We start from the raw sequence: 14,105 nt of genomic DNA, 5'->3' as shown, positions 1-14,105 counted from the left end.
TTGTGTCTACATGATGCATGTTAACTAAACCGATTGTGGTGATCTTTTCACAATACACTTGTCCCTCAGTATTTGCAGGGGATTGATTCCAGGATCCCACTATAAAACCCAAGGTCTGTGGGTGCTCAAGTCCCTTGTATAAGATGGCGTAGTATTTGCATGTAACCTACATATATCCTCCCATATACTTTAAATCATCTCTAGGTTACTTATAATATCTAATACAGTGTAATTGCTGTGTAAATAGTTGTTGGCACATAGAAAATTCAAGGGATTTTATTTGGAGCTTTCTGAACTTTTTTTTTTTTAATACTTTTGATCCATGGCAGGTTGAATCCACAGATACAGAATCTGATGGATAGAAAGGGCAAGTTGTATATATAAGTCAAACCATTATGCTGTATACCTTAAACTTACACAGGGATGTATGTCAGTTATTTCTCAATAAACTAAAAAAAAAAAAAAAAAAAAAACAAAAAAAGAAAACTGTATGATATGTCAGAATTTAAAAATAAATCCATGTAAGCAACTTTAATGCCTGAGGCTAAAAGAACTATGAAGGGATTCAAATACTCTATGTCACTGATGGGCAAAGTTGATTCATATGAAGCTTTTAAGTGTGAAAGTCCTTAAGTTAAGAGTTAGGAAACAAAACTTTCTGCTGCATAAACTGGACCATATTGAGAGGAGGGTCAAAACGTAGCCATATGAGGAGTTGGTGAGACTCCTTTTCAAAATCCATATATAAAAAACAACAAACATCAAAGGTTCAATTGAATCGTAGTGTGTTAGTCCCTTTACTATGGTGGCAACAGTCAATTTTTTCCTAAAGAAATGCTCCTCACTGCAATAACTGAATGCTGAATACATAATGACACGTAAAATAAAAAGCTAAGACCAGATGGAGGCAGAACACAAGACAATTTTGTAGTTTCAGAGGGAACTTAAACTTTTAGGATCATTAATCTGCTTGGTTTTGAAGTCTATTTTGCCAATATAATTGAACAAAAGAATTAATGCACAACAATAATGAGGACAGCTTTTACATGCTTTCCTTTTGTTTAATTTCTATCACATTCTTGATGGATTGCCAGAATTTTGATTTTTATGTTAATGTGGGGTGCTCTGCATGTTGGATTTCTTTCTCCTTTGAATGTGGATAAAAACGACTTAATTTTTTTAAAAGAAACATAATTAATATTACTATATTTCTTTTAACCTTAGACTTCTGATAATAGACATTCCTGATCATATTTAAGGCCTTTATAAAATAGTTCATATCTTTTCACAGTCCTTGCACTAAAAAACTGAAGGCTAGAGAGATTAATTCTGTACCTCAAAATTGCCAAGTTCATTTCTACCTAAGAGATTTTGTACTTTGTTTTCCTCTGAAATATTCATCTGTGAAGTCTTCACATGGCTGTCTTTTTCTAAACATTCAGGTCTTTGTTTATTATCACCCCCTTAGAGAAGCCTTCCTCAACCAACCAACCAACTACCACACTCTATTCAATGATTACTACATAATTCTGTTTTGTTTTCCTCAATATAATGATAAAAAATACATATTTCCATAATTGTTCATGTCTATTTTCTCCTACTATAATATAAGCTTCACAAAAAGAGATCTTATCTGTTTTGTAAACTTCTTTATTCCCATTTCCTAGAACAGTACCTGACACTAGTGAGTACACAATAATTTCTACTAAAAAATATAAGCATGGTTCTGTTCATAGAGAAAAAATAAAGTTCAAATCCTAATTTGAAGAACATCAGTAAACCTAAGCAGGGACTTAATTTTGCTTTAAAAACTTCATGAAAGTTTGTTTGTCATAGAAAAAAACTGTTCTCATTAAGAAGAAAAAGAAAGGAGAGAAGAAAAGTGGACAAACCAAGAAACAGAAAAAAACAGAAATAGCTATTCAAAGCCTTTTTTCACTGACTACTTGTAATAAAAGTGTGGTAAATCCACCCTCCCCCCCAAAAAAAGAATGTACGCATGAATGGAAAACATTTTGCAATGTTGAGTAGAAGTGAAACAAGACACCGTGAAATTGTAGCCTGATGAGCTTCATCCTCATCCTGGCTCAAGTTCTAGAATGAATAAATAATCAGATAATTTGTGAACAAAAGAAAAATTAGTAATTCTTAGGACTCATGACACATGCTTATGAACAAATATAAGAAAACAATTAAGGAAAAACACTTAAATTCATAGATAAGCCCATCCTTCAGTGATAACCTGAATGTTTTGGTCTCCACCAGAGGATGAGAGTACATGCTCTGGAACCTGACTGCCTCCTTAGGTCCTAATTCTACCACATAATAGTTTGGTGTCCTTGTGTATGTTATCTGGCCTTTCTGATTAAACACTGCAATTTATTTTCCCCATATTATAACTTTATAGGGTTAGGGTCAAGATTGGGTAAGATAAACAATGTAAAGTGCTTCATGCAGTGTCTGGCATATGGGTGCTTAACAAATGTTATTGTTATTATCATTGTTGTTAGTATTGTTAATAGGTCTCAGTACGTTTAAATATTAAGTTGCAATAAATAAGATTATCTGTATCCTCCTTTCAGTACTACACTCTTTTCTTTTCGATTGATATAACGTGTTCATGTTAATAAATATAAATTAGATTATTTTTATTACTGTATACCATTGCATTATATGAACACCTCAAAGTTTTTCTAGTTATCCCCATTGTTGATTATTAAATTAATTCTTTCTTTTACAAGATATTACATTGTTAAACCTTAGATATGAAATAACATCAAATGTCTCAACTATAGTAAGTAAAATGTCAGGGTACACCTTACTATTATGATCAAAACTTAGAACTGGGACCTAATTGCTCTCAAAGAAATTGTAAAAAACTGATTCAGGAATCGCTATTAGATATTTCAAGGATATAACCAGATATCTGATGCCCTATAGAGGAAAGGACTTCAGATCTCAGAGGAGTAAATCTTCTACCAGGGAATTTGCAGCGTGGGTCAGTATGCAGCACTTAGTGCCAAAGTCTAAGTATTGTAAAAAAGAGATGGATGCAGGCCTGAAATCTGAGGAGGATCTTCTAAACTTCTCACAGATTAGACATTCGGGTGCTGAGGTGGCAATGTAGGGGAAACACTGGAAAATTACAAATGCTTTGAGTCCAAGGCTACTTCCACTGCATGTATCACAGAGGAAGAAGGATATGCTTCCTCTGATTTTGCCAGGCTTGACTAGGGGGAACCAGAGGCGATATATTCCTGGCCTGGAGTACATGCAGAAATCTTGTAGTTACTGTGTTCCTGTAGACCTTCAGGGATGGCACTATAAAGTCCCTGACTAACTGTCTTTGGTACCTATACCCTCTTAGGGATTCCAACTTCCTTTGTTTGTCAGCAAATCTCTGGAGCTGCCATCAGGACTCTACTTTTTAGCACCTTAAGACTATGATGATGAGTGATGAACCCAGAGCAGGTTGTGTCAAAAACTGGAATCAAGCCCAATGTTGGGCTATAAGGACTGATTGCTAGGCAACAATATATGAAAAATAAAAGGTTTTTCTTTCATTATTACAGATAAATGTCATGCATCCTTAATGGTTCAATTTTGTACATAGGAGTAAGGGAGTATTTGGTAGTAATTATTATACTGACTGCATTACTATTACTAATAGTGAACACATACAGTACTTCTCTGTATCAAGCACTGTTTCAAGAACTGTTCATATGTTGATCAATTTCACCCTTAAAAAAACTCAGTTAAGAAGGGACTTTTATTAGCCCAACTTTCTCAAATGAAAAACTGAAACATAAAGGTGAAATGACTTACACAATGTTATTTAAGTGTTGGAACTAGGATTTTATCCCCAAACTATTAACGTATACTTAAATTTGACATTGACTAAAATAAAATAAATAATAAACTAATTTCAAGTTTTTCCTTTAATTTTCAGAATATCAAAGCATGTGGTCTTTCAGCTGTTTTTTTTTTTCCATCATCTATAAGGTTCATGGAAAAAGCATTTAAGAATTGATAAACTAGAACACTTCCAATAGGCAGTGAGAAGCTGGAGAGACAGAAGAGTGTGTTTGTATTTCTACACCTGACTAGTGGCAGTAGCGAGAGAACAGGCAATGATTCATACCTCAGAAGACAAAGGGAAATTTTATGTAAGAAGGAAAAAGAAAAACGTAAAAGAGATTAACACCCAAGGAGGCAGGAGCTCAGAATGTTGATATTTTGTGATTATTTTCTTGTCGCTAATTTGTACTCATCACAATAAGGACAACTGGGAACACTTTCTTGCAGTTTAAAAATAACTTAGGCCACAATTTTGTATGGTGACCATAATAATCAATCAACAATTTCAATTTGGTTAAAATGAATGTATCTCCCAAATGTGCTGTTTTTATCTTTCAGACTAGGCAAGTTAGGCCATATGATATTACATAAAGAGTTCTAATCATGAAAAAATTAGGTGTTTGAAAATGATGAACATCTGAAAAAAAGGTAGCTGCTGGGGAATTTGGTATTAACCTTTAATTAGCAGAGTTGCCACAGTGATTATTTTAATTATAATGTTATTTCTAAAGTGTTCTGGGAGAGTACTTAATTATTTTCTAGGATAATGCCACAGAGTCCCCAGTTAAAGAAACAGCAATATAGTATTGTAATACTAACAGTACATATAATTTAAAGGTTGAATTAATAATGGCTATAACCCAATAACATGACTTAGGACTTGGCAACATCACATAATCACTAATTATGACCTTATAAATAATTATTGTTAGAATTAACTACACTAAATTTGTCTCATAATCACATTCGATAGTAAAATATTAAGGAAAGTCAACCTTACAGTTTACTGCCAGCACAGAAAAATCTAAACAGGTAAGCATTCAATTCTACAAATCTTTAACTTCACATAGAGTAACATCTGCCACATTATTTTTTTCTAATTAAAATATATGGAGAAAAAGTACCTAATAACGAAATATTTCAAGTTTGATGTTCTATTTAACATTTTATTTTTTCTATATTTTAATTCAATACAAAAGTAAGGTCTATGAGTAAGAAAGTATCTATTACTATGTTGTCATATTAATAGCTTACATATCTGTCTCATGAATTGTACTGTGATATTCTTGAGTGCATGGATTACATTTTATTCATATTTTTATTTCTAGTAACTATATCTGTGCCTGATGTAAAATAGGTGTCAAATGAGTTATTAACTTATTTGTAATGTAATCCATTTTATACAACTTAAGACTTTATAAAATAAGGCAAATAAATGGATAATATTGAATTCCGGCCTATAATTAGAGATGCAATTGTACAATGAAACCCTTATCTATATTAACAGGATATCAAAACTAAAGTCGTAATGTTTCTATAGAATATTTTCTGTAATTTTCTTTGTTTTTGACAGCATGTTTCTGGAACTGGTATGAGCACTGAGAACTAGTTGAATTTCAACACTATGTCAGTATGGAAAAATAGTAATTTTTGTTTCACATCTCAAAATACAGTATAGCATTCTAGGGAAAGTTAGCATTTGTGCATAATAAAACACAGTTTAGATTAATTAAAAATTCACATTGCTTCCTCTTATTCTCTTCATCTTACAGATATAAGATGACTTGAATGAGATAAGCCCCACCAAGAAGAATCAAGCAGCTTCTACACATTCATTTACAACATCTCTCCAACATCCACACTGCCTTAGCTCTAGTAGGATAGAGCTATCTAGTAGACCTAGGCTATCTTCCTGGGGTATTCAAGCACATTCACATTTGCCTCTGGGTACATGAGCACTGCTGTCAGCTAAGAAAAGATAAATTCCTTGCACATATGTGCAGATCTGAAGGCAGGATCATCATGGTCTCTTGTGAGGAAAAGGTCTGTACCGATTTCTCACTAGTGAATGTTGTTGGCATAGCTACCAGAAGATGAAAGAGTCTCCACAATTACTAGCATAAAGCAAAGGGCCCAGAGCATGAAAGAGAAAAGTATGTGGTAGAGTTCAAACAAAGGAACATTGGCCAACCAATCTGAATTAAATCATAAATTCTCTGTTACGAATGGAGCTTATCTTTCCTGATACATCAATGACATACAGCTGGTAAACATGAATATGTAGAGGCTGCAGAGCTATGGAAGCCAACTAACTCAGCCAGAATAGCAGCATAGGAATGAGGATGGTATTATTTTTCATTAAGTCTAGTCTGTCTATTAGCTTGTATAAACATGCATGCTGTATCCATAGAAATCTAACTAGCAAATCCTGGAAGATATCCAAGTGTTTAATTTTTGTTGTTCAGTTCAGAAAGTGCCTTTTCACAGTATTCATTTATAACAATCTTTTTTGTCACTTTTCCCTGCCATGTAATAAGAATTTAAGAAAAGCTAGTTATTATGATTAATATTATTATAGTATTTATTCTATGAAGGACCTGGTAGAAAATATAAAGATATATAATTTGTGGACCTGCCAATACAAGGTCTTGCAATCTAGTTGAGAAGACCAAACACAGAGCAAAATATCAATATACTGCAGGATGTTTAAAAATAAGGGGTAATGACTAAGTTATGGAAGAAATTATCAAATAATCAAGTACTTCAGTGGGAACTTCAGGAATGACTTATAGTTAAAAATGGACTTGAAATGCATTTAAAAGAGAAGGTACTGAGGACAAACATTAGCAACTTGAATCAGTATACTATATTCAATTGCGTGAGACTAGAAATACAAAGATGATAACCTTAATGTATATTAAGGATAGAAAGGTAGTCAAATATATAATTTAAAAGCAAATGTTTTGCATGTTTCAGGGTCTTTGCTCATATTATTCTTACCACCTTGATATATCCTTTTATTTCATAGGTTGGGAAGCAGGATATACACATGAAAAGAATGAAGTTGGACCTTATTTTATAGCATACACAAAAATCAACTGAATGTGGATTCAAGACTTAAATGTAAGACCCCAAATTTTGAAACTCCTAGCAGAAAACATAGGGAACAATCTCGACATTGACCTGGGCAATGAGTTTTTTGGATGTAACACCAAAAGCATAGGCAACAAAAATTAAAATAGACACGTGGGATCAACTCAAACTAAAGGGCTTCTGCAAGGTAAAGGAAAGTGTCAACAGAGTGAAAAGGCAACCTATAGAATGGGAGAAAATATTTGTAAGCCACCTATCCAATAAGGGTTAATCTCCAAAATATATAAGGAACTCCTACAACTTAATAACAAAAGCCAAATAATCTTATTTTTAAAATGGGCAAAAGACTTGAATTGATATTCCTTCAAAGAAGACATACATATGGCCAACAGGTATATGAAAAGATGGTTAATATCACAAATCATCAGGGAAATGCAAATCAAAACCACAATGAGATAACACCTCACACCTGTAAGGATGGCTATTATCAAAAAGACAAGAAATAACGAGTTTGGGGTGACTGTGGAGTAAAGGAAACCCTTGTACACGTTGATGGGAATGTAAATTGGTACAGCCATTACAGATAATGGTATGGAGGTTGTTCAAAAAATAAAAAACAGAACTACCTTATGATTCAGCAATCCCACTTCTGGGTGTACATATCTAATGGAAATAAAATCAGAATCTGGGAGAGATGTGAATTTCCATGTTCATTGCAGTATGACTCACAATAGCCAAAATATGAAAAAAACCAAGAGTTCATCGATGGATGAACGAATAAAGAAAACACGTATATTTATGTATACACACACACACACGCAACTGGATATTATTCATCCTTAAGAAAGTAAAATTCTGCCATTTGTGATAAAATGGATGAACCTGGAAGGTACTATGTTTAGTGAAACAAGCCAGACACAGAAAGATAAATACTGTATGACCTCATGTATATGTGAAATCTAAAGTAGTCAAACTCATAAAACAAGAGAGTATAATGGTAGTTACCAGGAGCTGGGAGGAGGAAAAAATGAAATAATGTTGGTTAAACCATCCCAAGTTTCAATTATACAAGATGAATAAGTTCTGGAGATCTAATGTACAGCAATGTGACTATAATTATCAATAATGTAGTGTATACTTTAAATTTGCTTAGAGGGTAGATCTTAAAGGTGCTCAAAAGTAAGGAAAGAAGGGAGAGAGAGAGAAAAAAGAAAGAAGGGAATAAGGGCTGAAAGAAAGGAGAAGGGACAATAAAAAAGGAGAAAGGGGAAGGGGGAAAGAAAGAAAATGCTAACTAAAATAGTAAGAAAGACAAATGTGGTATATATATATATATATATATATATATATATACACACACACACAATGAAATATTATTCAGCCATAAAAAGAAGGAAATCCTGCTATACACAATAACATGGATGAATCTTGATAACATTAAGCTAGGTGAAATAAGGCAGTCACAGAAGAACACATACTTTATGATTCCCTTATATGATATAGGGGATATAGTATAATACTTACAGAAGCAGAAAGCAGAATGTCATCACTGGGAGCTGGAGAGAGAAAGAAATGAGGAATTCCTGTTGAAACATGTATAAAGTTTCAGTTATGCAAGATGAATAAGTTATAGAGATTTTCTGTACAACATTGTGTTTATGGTTAATATACTTAAACCTTTATATATAAAAGGTAGATCTCATGCTATTGATTATTACCACAATAATAAATAAATAAAATTTTAAAAGTCCTCGCTATTGTAATGCACACTAGGCATTGCTTCAGAAAGCTCATTGCTATTTCTGCAACTGAAGTGCACCAGAACTCATGGTTGATGAGGTGTAAAGTAGTATACTGTAGTATAAAAAATGCTCACATTTAGGTATACAAAAATAACATAAAATATTTTACAGCCTAGAGATCATATTAAGTTCTGTTCATAAATAGAAGCAAAAAATATACTGTTTTTGCCACTTGAGGGATACTATAAAAAATAATCCATATGAATGTGATGAAACAATGGATGAAAAAGGAAATCTCTATAAAGCTGCAAGATTTTAACAGAGATTTTTTAGGTTGTTCACTTAAAATACTATCTATTAAGAAAGAAAAAAAGATGGACAGATTAGAAATTGATAATGAGTTTCATAGATATGCACTATTATTCTGAATAATGAATTTCCATTTTATACTTTTTCTTACTTGCTCAGAAGAAATAAACAATTGTAGGTAATTAATAACATGTATAATTATACATTTGTTATTCAGTGAAAAATGATTACTCATTAAATGAGAATGATCCATAATGTGTCTGTCACACATGAAAAATGGAATACATAATTTAATATGTCACAGTCATAGATTAATGAACTCAAGTCACCTAGCAGTAACATTTCCATCCATAAGTTATCATGTTGGGGATAAGAGCTCAAATTCAAGGCGTAAAAGACATCTGAGGCAACAATAAATCAACTTGAAAGACAACATGTACCGTAATAAGTTGACAGGATATATTGAAGGAAGAAAGCCTTGCATATGGCATTGTCTTTTCAAAAATCAATTCAAATAATACAAAGAATAAAGAGGAAAAACTTATCTTCAATTCATTAGGAAATGGTCACAGGCCAAACCATAGAAACTTTGATAAATACAAGGAAATTTGGACCAAATAAAGAGACAATAGCCATAGCAGATCATAGACCACCGGAGACACACAGGACACAGAGTAAGTTAAGTATATAGAAAAGCTAATCCAGAGTCTTTTCTGAGAGTGAAGTCTAGTATCATTAGCCCAAGAGAACCTTTATGCAGCACATTCTATATGCAAAAGGGAAGCTGTAATGAGGCTAAGCAAAATTAGGTGGTAAGCAGCTTTACAGCTGCTAATCATAGAAAACTAAACACATATTAATGAATGCCAAGTTAATATACACTTAAGCCATTAATACATGGGGTTTTACCAGAGAACCAGAGAGACAGAAAGCACCCTCATGTCCCAGTGGATGGGGGTGGCACTAGGCATGAAATGAAGAAGTGCCCCCAGGAGAAAGTGCCAAGAAGATGAGATGAGCTAGTGTAATGAAAGATTATATATGCACAAATTTCTTCATAATATATGATTAAGGTATGTCTAAAGTTAATTAATTGTGAAATTATAAATATAACCATTAAAAATAAAAGCACAGTTTAATGACAAATCCTCAAAATCATAAAAATTCAAACAAAGAAATTATAATAAATGAGCCCTACGATATGCTGAGGGAAAATTTAAAAAATATAGAACACTATATGTTTTACTCAAGTGTTTAACATAGAAACACCACACTTCATTAAATTGTTTTAAAATATATTTCAAAAGTGGTAGCTTGTAACATAGGAGCACCAAGCAATCAAGGAAGGGGAATGATCAATGTCAGTTTGTCTTGTCAGTGATAAGTTTCAGTTAGGAAATACTCCTTCTGTGTTTTGCACAATGTTTAGAAGTTGTGAATAAATAAATCTCAAAGAAGTGAAAGAATAGAAACAAACCCATACTAGAAATAAGGAGTATGGCAACCTTGGAAATAACTGAGGTGGGACACATAACAGAAAGCTTAAAAATCAGGCGTGGATCTGGGTCTTCATGTTCTAAGTAACTGACGTGAAACCAGTTAATTCACTGCTGAAATAGTGTATATTGCTTCATCCTACATTTCTTTATCCTCCTGCTTATAATTTCATGATTCAAGAATATTTTACAGTGGCAAAGAGTGGTAGTTTCTTGACCATTGTCTATTCTCATGTTTTGTCAACATTTACACACACTCTGATGGATACTAGTCAATGTTCTAGAAGAAGAGAGGAGAAAGAACATGATTTGATAGACAGCCAAAAATGGAGGAGAATTTTCCTGCAGGCAGATTTGTCTACATACCCAACAAGCACTATGCAAGCACTCCAAGGCACTCTGCAGAGAAATAAACATTTCTCAGAAGATATCTATATATAGATATATATCCTCCTCTCCAAAGAAATTATCTAACTCTTGTTATTTTTTTTTTGGAGTTTTTAACCAAGAGCAAATGTTTAAATTTACAAAATACCTTTTTAATATCTATGGAGCTAATTGTATGCTTTTCCCATTAATACAGAAAATTATTTGAGTAATTCTAGAATTCATAGATAAGCCATACCTGTTAATAGTATATCATTTTTTTTAGAATGCTTTTGAATTATCTGTAGTTGTCTGTTTAGTGCTACTTTTCTTAGGTTTTGATACCAATATTATGATAGCACCTTAAAAAGAATTTTAAAGATTTTCTTCCTTCAAATTGTTTAAATACAACTGAAATTTTTATTTCTTAAAAGTTTAATAGAATTGCCCCATGAAAACATCTGTGTGCTCTTTTGGAGAGTAGTTCTTCAATAATTTTCTTTCTTTTATTTATTGTGATTGGTGAGTTTGCTTTCTGTCTTCTATGGTCAGTTTTATAATTATATTTGCCTATTAAGTTGTCTATTCTACTGATATTCTAAAATTTATTTGTATAGTAATCAATATTGTTTCTTAAGATTCTTTTAAACCAGTTTTTTGTGTGTGCGTGTGTGAGGATATTTCCTTATAAGCGTTTCTTATTTTGTGATTTATGCATTCTTCCTCTTTTTTACTGTATTATCTAAAGGTTTATCATTTTCCCCCAAAGATCAAATTCTTGCATAAATTTATTAGTGAGGTCATTTTTAAAATTTTCTAATTGTAAAATTTCTATTTCTACCTTTATTAAGCTTGGTTATGCTTTCTTTGGATTTATTTTATTGTTGTTATTGTTCTAACTTTAATTTGCTCAATTCACTTATTTTCATCCTATCGTTTATGAATATGTATTTTTAGACAATAAATGCTTATCTGAATGCTGCTTTAACTGTAACTAGGGCTGTACTGTATAGTTGTTAAGAATTCCAACACTGGAGATAGATTACTTGGGTAAAAATCCTCTTTACTTCATTTACTAGCTGTGAGATTAGGAAGCAAGTCACTATGCTTTGCTGTGGCTATATTTTTCAAATCAATAAAATGTGGATAATAACAGTTTCTTTACTGAATAGTTATGAGAATTAAATGGATTAATACTAGAGCAATTCCTGACACCTAGTAGAAGCTTAAAAAATAGTTCTTGAATGAAATAACTACGTGATAAATATGTTTAATCTCAACTTTAATTCACATTTTTCAGAGTAACTAAAAAGGCTAGTCTATAAGCCAGGCACAGAGGCTTCCAGCTGCATCATAAATTTCTGGATCTTAAGCATAATTCAAAATCTAAAAAACACTGGATCTGATTGAACTATCTTGGTTAAGGAATAGCTCTCCTGGAAACTAATATATAGACTCAAGGTAAATGGACCCTCCCTAGCGAATTGCAGCATGACCTGGTTGGAGGTGGTAGAATTAAAACGTAAAAATAACTGAGTTTTATTTTCAGAAGAGGTTAAAACTACTGGAATGCAGAACAAAACTTAAGTTGAAATAAAGTAAATAATTATCATCTACCCTGTATGACAATGGCCTAACAGAACCAGATTTAGATTTCTGTCCTAAGCAGATAGAAAACCAAACAAAATATGTGAAACAAGTTTTTAAATATTGGCAACACAGGATTATAATTCTTGAGTAAATGGAGGAGAAAGGAAAACTCTAGAAATATACCACCTGATGGCAGTTTCCAGGGCATGAGATTAATTCCAACCCAAACCCACCAGTTCAGATGACTTGAACAGAAATAGATAAGAGTACCAGCAGGTGAAGGTGACTAGAATTTATGAGAAAGAGTACCAGGAAGGAGAAAGCTGCACACCAAGAGACATCTCTAGAGATGAGGGATCGCCTCCAGGCTTTGGATATATGCTGAGCTAGGCTATGAGAAGAAACCTCACTCTCAGGAAAGAACCCCCAGAAAGAAGTAGGCGGAAAAATTTTTGGAGCTCACAAAAGGCTAAGAAATATTTGTGCTTCCCTAAACCAGAATATAAAGACCTTGTAATACAAGGGTTTTGAATAAAATTATGTAAAATGTGTTTGCAAAGTAGGGGGTCAAAGTTAACTCTGTATTAAAATGCTCCTGGGCATCCCTCAACAAAATTTAAAAACAAGCCTGAAAAGGATTAAAACTGATTCCAATTAACTGCATAACAGAAAAAAAAAAAAAAAATTAACCAAGCACTCACTTAGGAAAACGGCAAGATGTAACATCAAATAACATACAATTTACAGTGTCTAGGATTCAATTTAAAATTAACATTCATGAAAATGAGCAATATGACCCATAATCAAGAGAAAAATCAATCAATAGAAACACACAAAAGAATGGCATAAATAATACAATGGACAGACAAGGAGGTTAAAAAAGTTGTAAATATGGTCATTATCTCAAATAAGTAGGGGAGAAAATACAAATGAAGTAGGGGAGAAAATACAAATGAAGAGTAAACCCAAATTAAACACTGAGTAATGAAAATTAATACTACAAAAGACACTATAGAAAAGATTAGTGAACTTTAGGACATAGTAATAGAATCTATCCAAATGAAACAGGGTAAAAAGGACATGACCACCAATAAAAAATTCTGGTGACCTGTGGCACCAGAAAAATCAGATTTTAGAGTACCAAACAGTCAAAAGTTTTCTAACAATTGATGAAAATTATAATCATACTGGTCTCAGAATCTCAATTAAGCTCAAAAATGTTATTTAAGAGAGGAACACAAATAAAAATAGAATTCTTGTCAGAAATAATGGAATCCAGAAAACAATAGAGCAATACCTTTAAACTACAAAGGGGGAAAGTGCCAACGTAGAATTCTACACCCCCCAAAATTATATCTCCAAAATAAAGGTGAAATAAAGACATTTTAAGGCTAAACAATAAAAAGCTGATAGCATTTATCATCAAAAAATGTGTAAGAAAGATTGCAGAAGTTTTTTTCAGATCAAAAGAACATGGACTTTGGACCTATACAGAAGAATAAGCATCACAAGAAATAGCAAATATGTGCATAAATATGAAAGATTTTTCCTCATCTTAAATTCTCTTTGAATAATAAGTGATCATTTAAGGCAAAATAAGAGAAATGTAGTATGGGTTCAAAACAATGTACATGTGAAATGTATAAAAATG

The 14,105-nt window shown here is 32.5% G+C and overlaps 1 long non-coding RNA gene across 1 annotated transcript in view; it reads right to left on the bottom strand.

Annotated features, from left to right (window-relative positions):
- The window catches only part of LOC141278215 (uncharacterized), a 225,865-nt gene that overhangs the window by 8,756 nt on the left and 203,004 nt on the right, over positions 1-14,105 (bottom strand). The window contains exon 4 of the long non-coding RNA XR_012330562.1: positions 8,476-8,507. This is a non-coding gene — a long non-coding RNA (uncharacterized lncRNA). The remainder of the gene's footprint in view (positions 1-8,475; positions 8,508-14,105) is intronic.

This window comes from Tursiops truncatus, chromosome 3, assembly GCF_011762595.2.
Source record: "Tursiops truncatus isolate mTurTru1 chromosome 3, mTurTru1.mat.Y, whole genome shotgun sequence".
NCBI classification, from domain to species: Eukaryota; Metazoa; Chordata; class Mammalia; order Artiodactyla; family Delphinidae; genus Tursiops; species Tursiops truncatus.
Note: the sequence above shows the minus strand (reverse complement) of the source record. Positions and strands in the feature narration are given on the sequence as shown.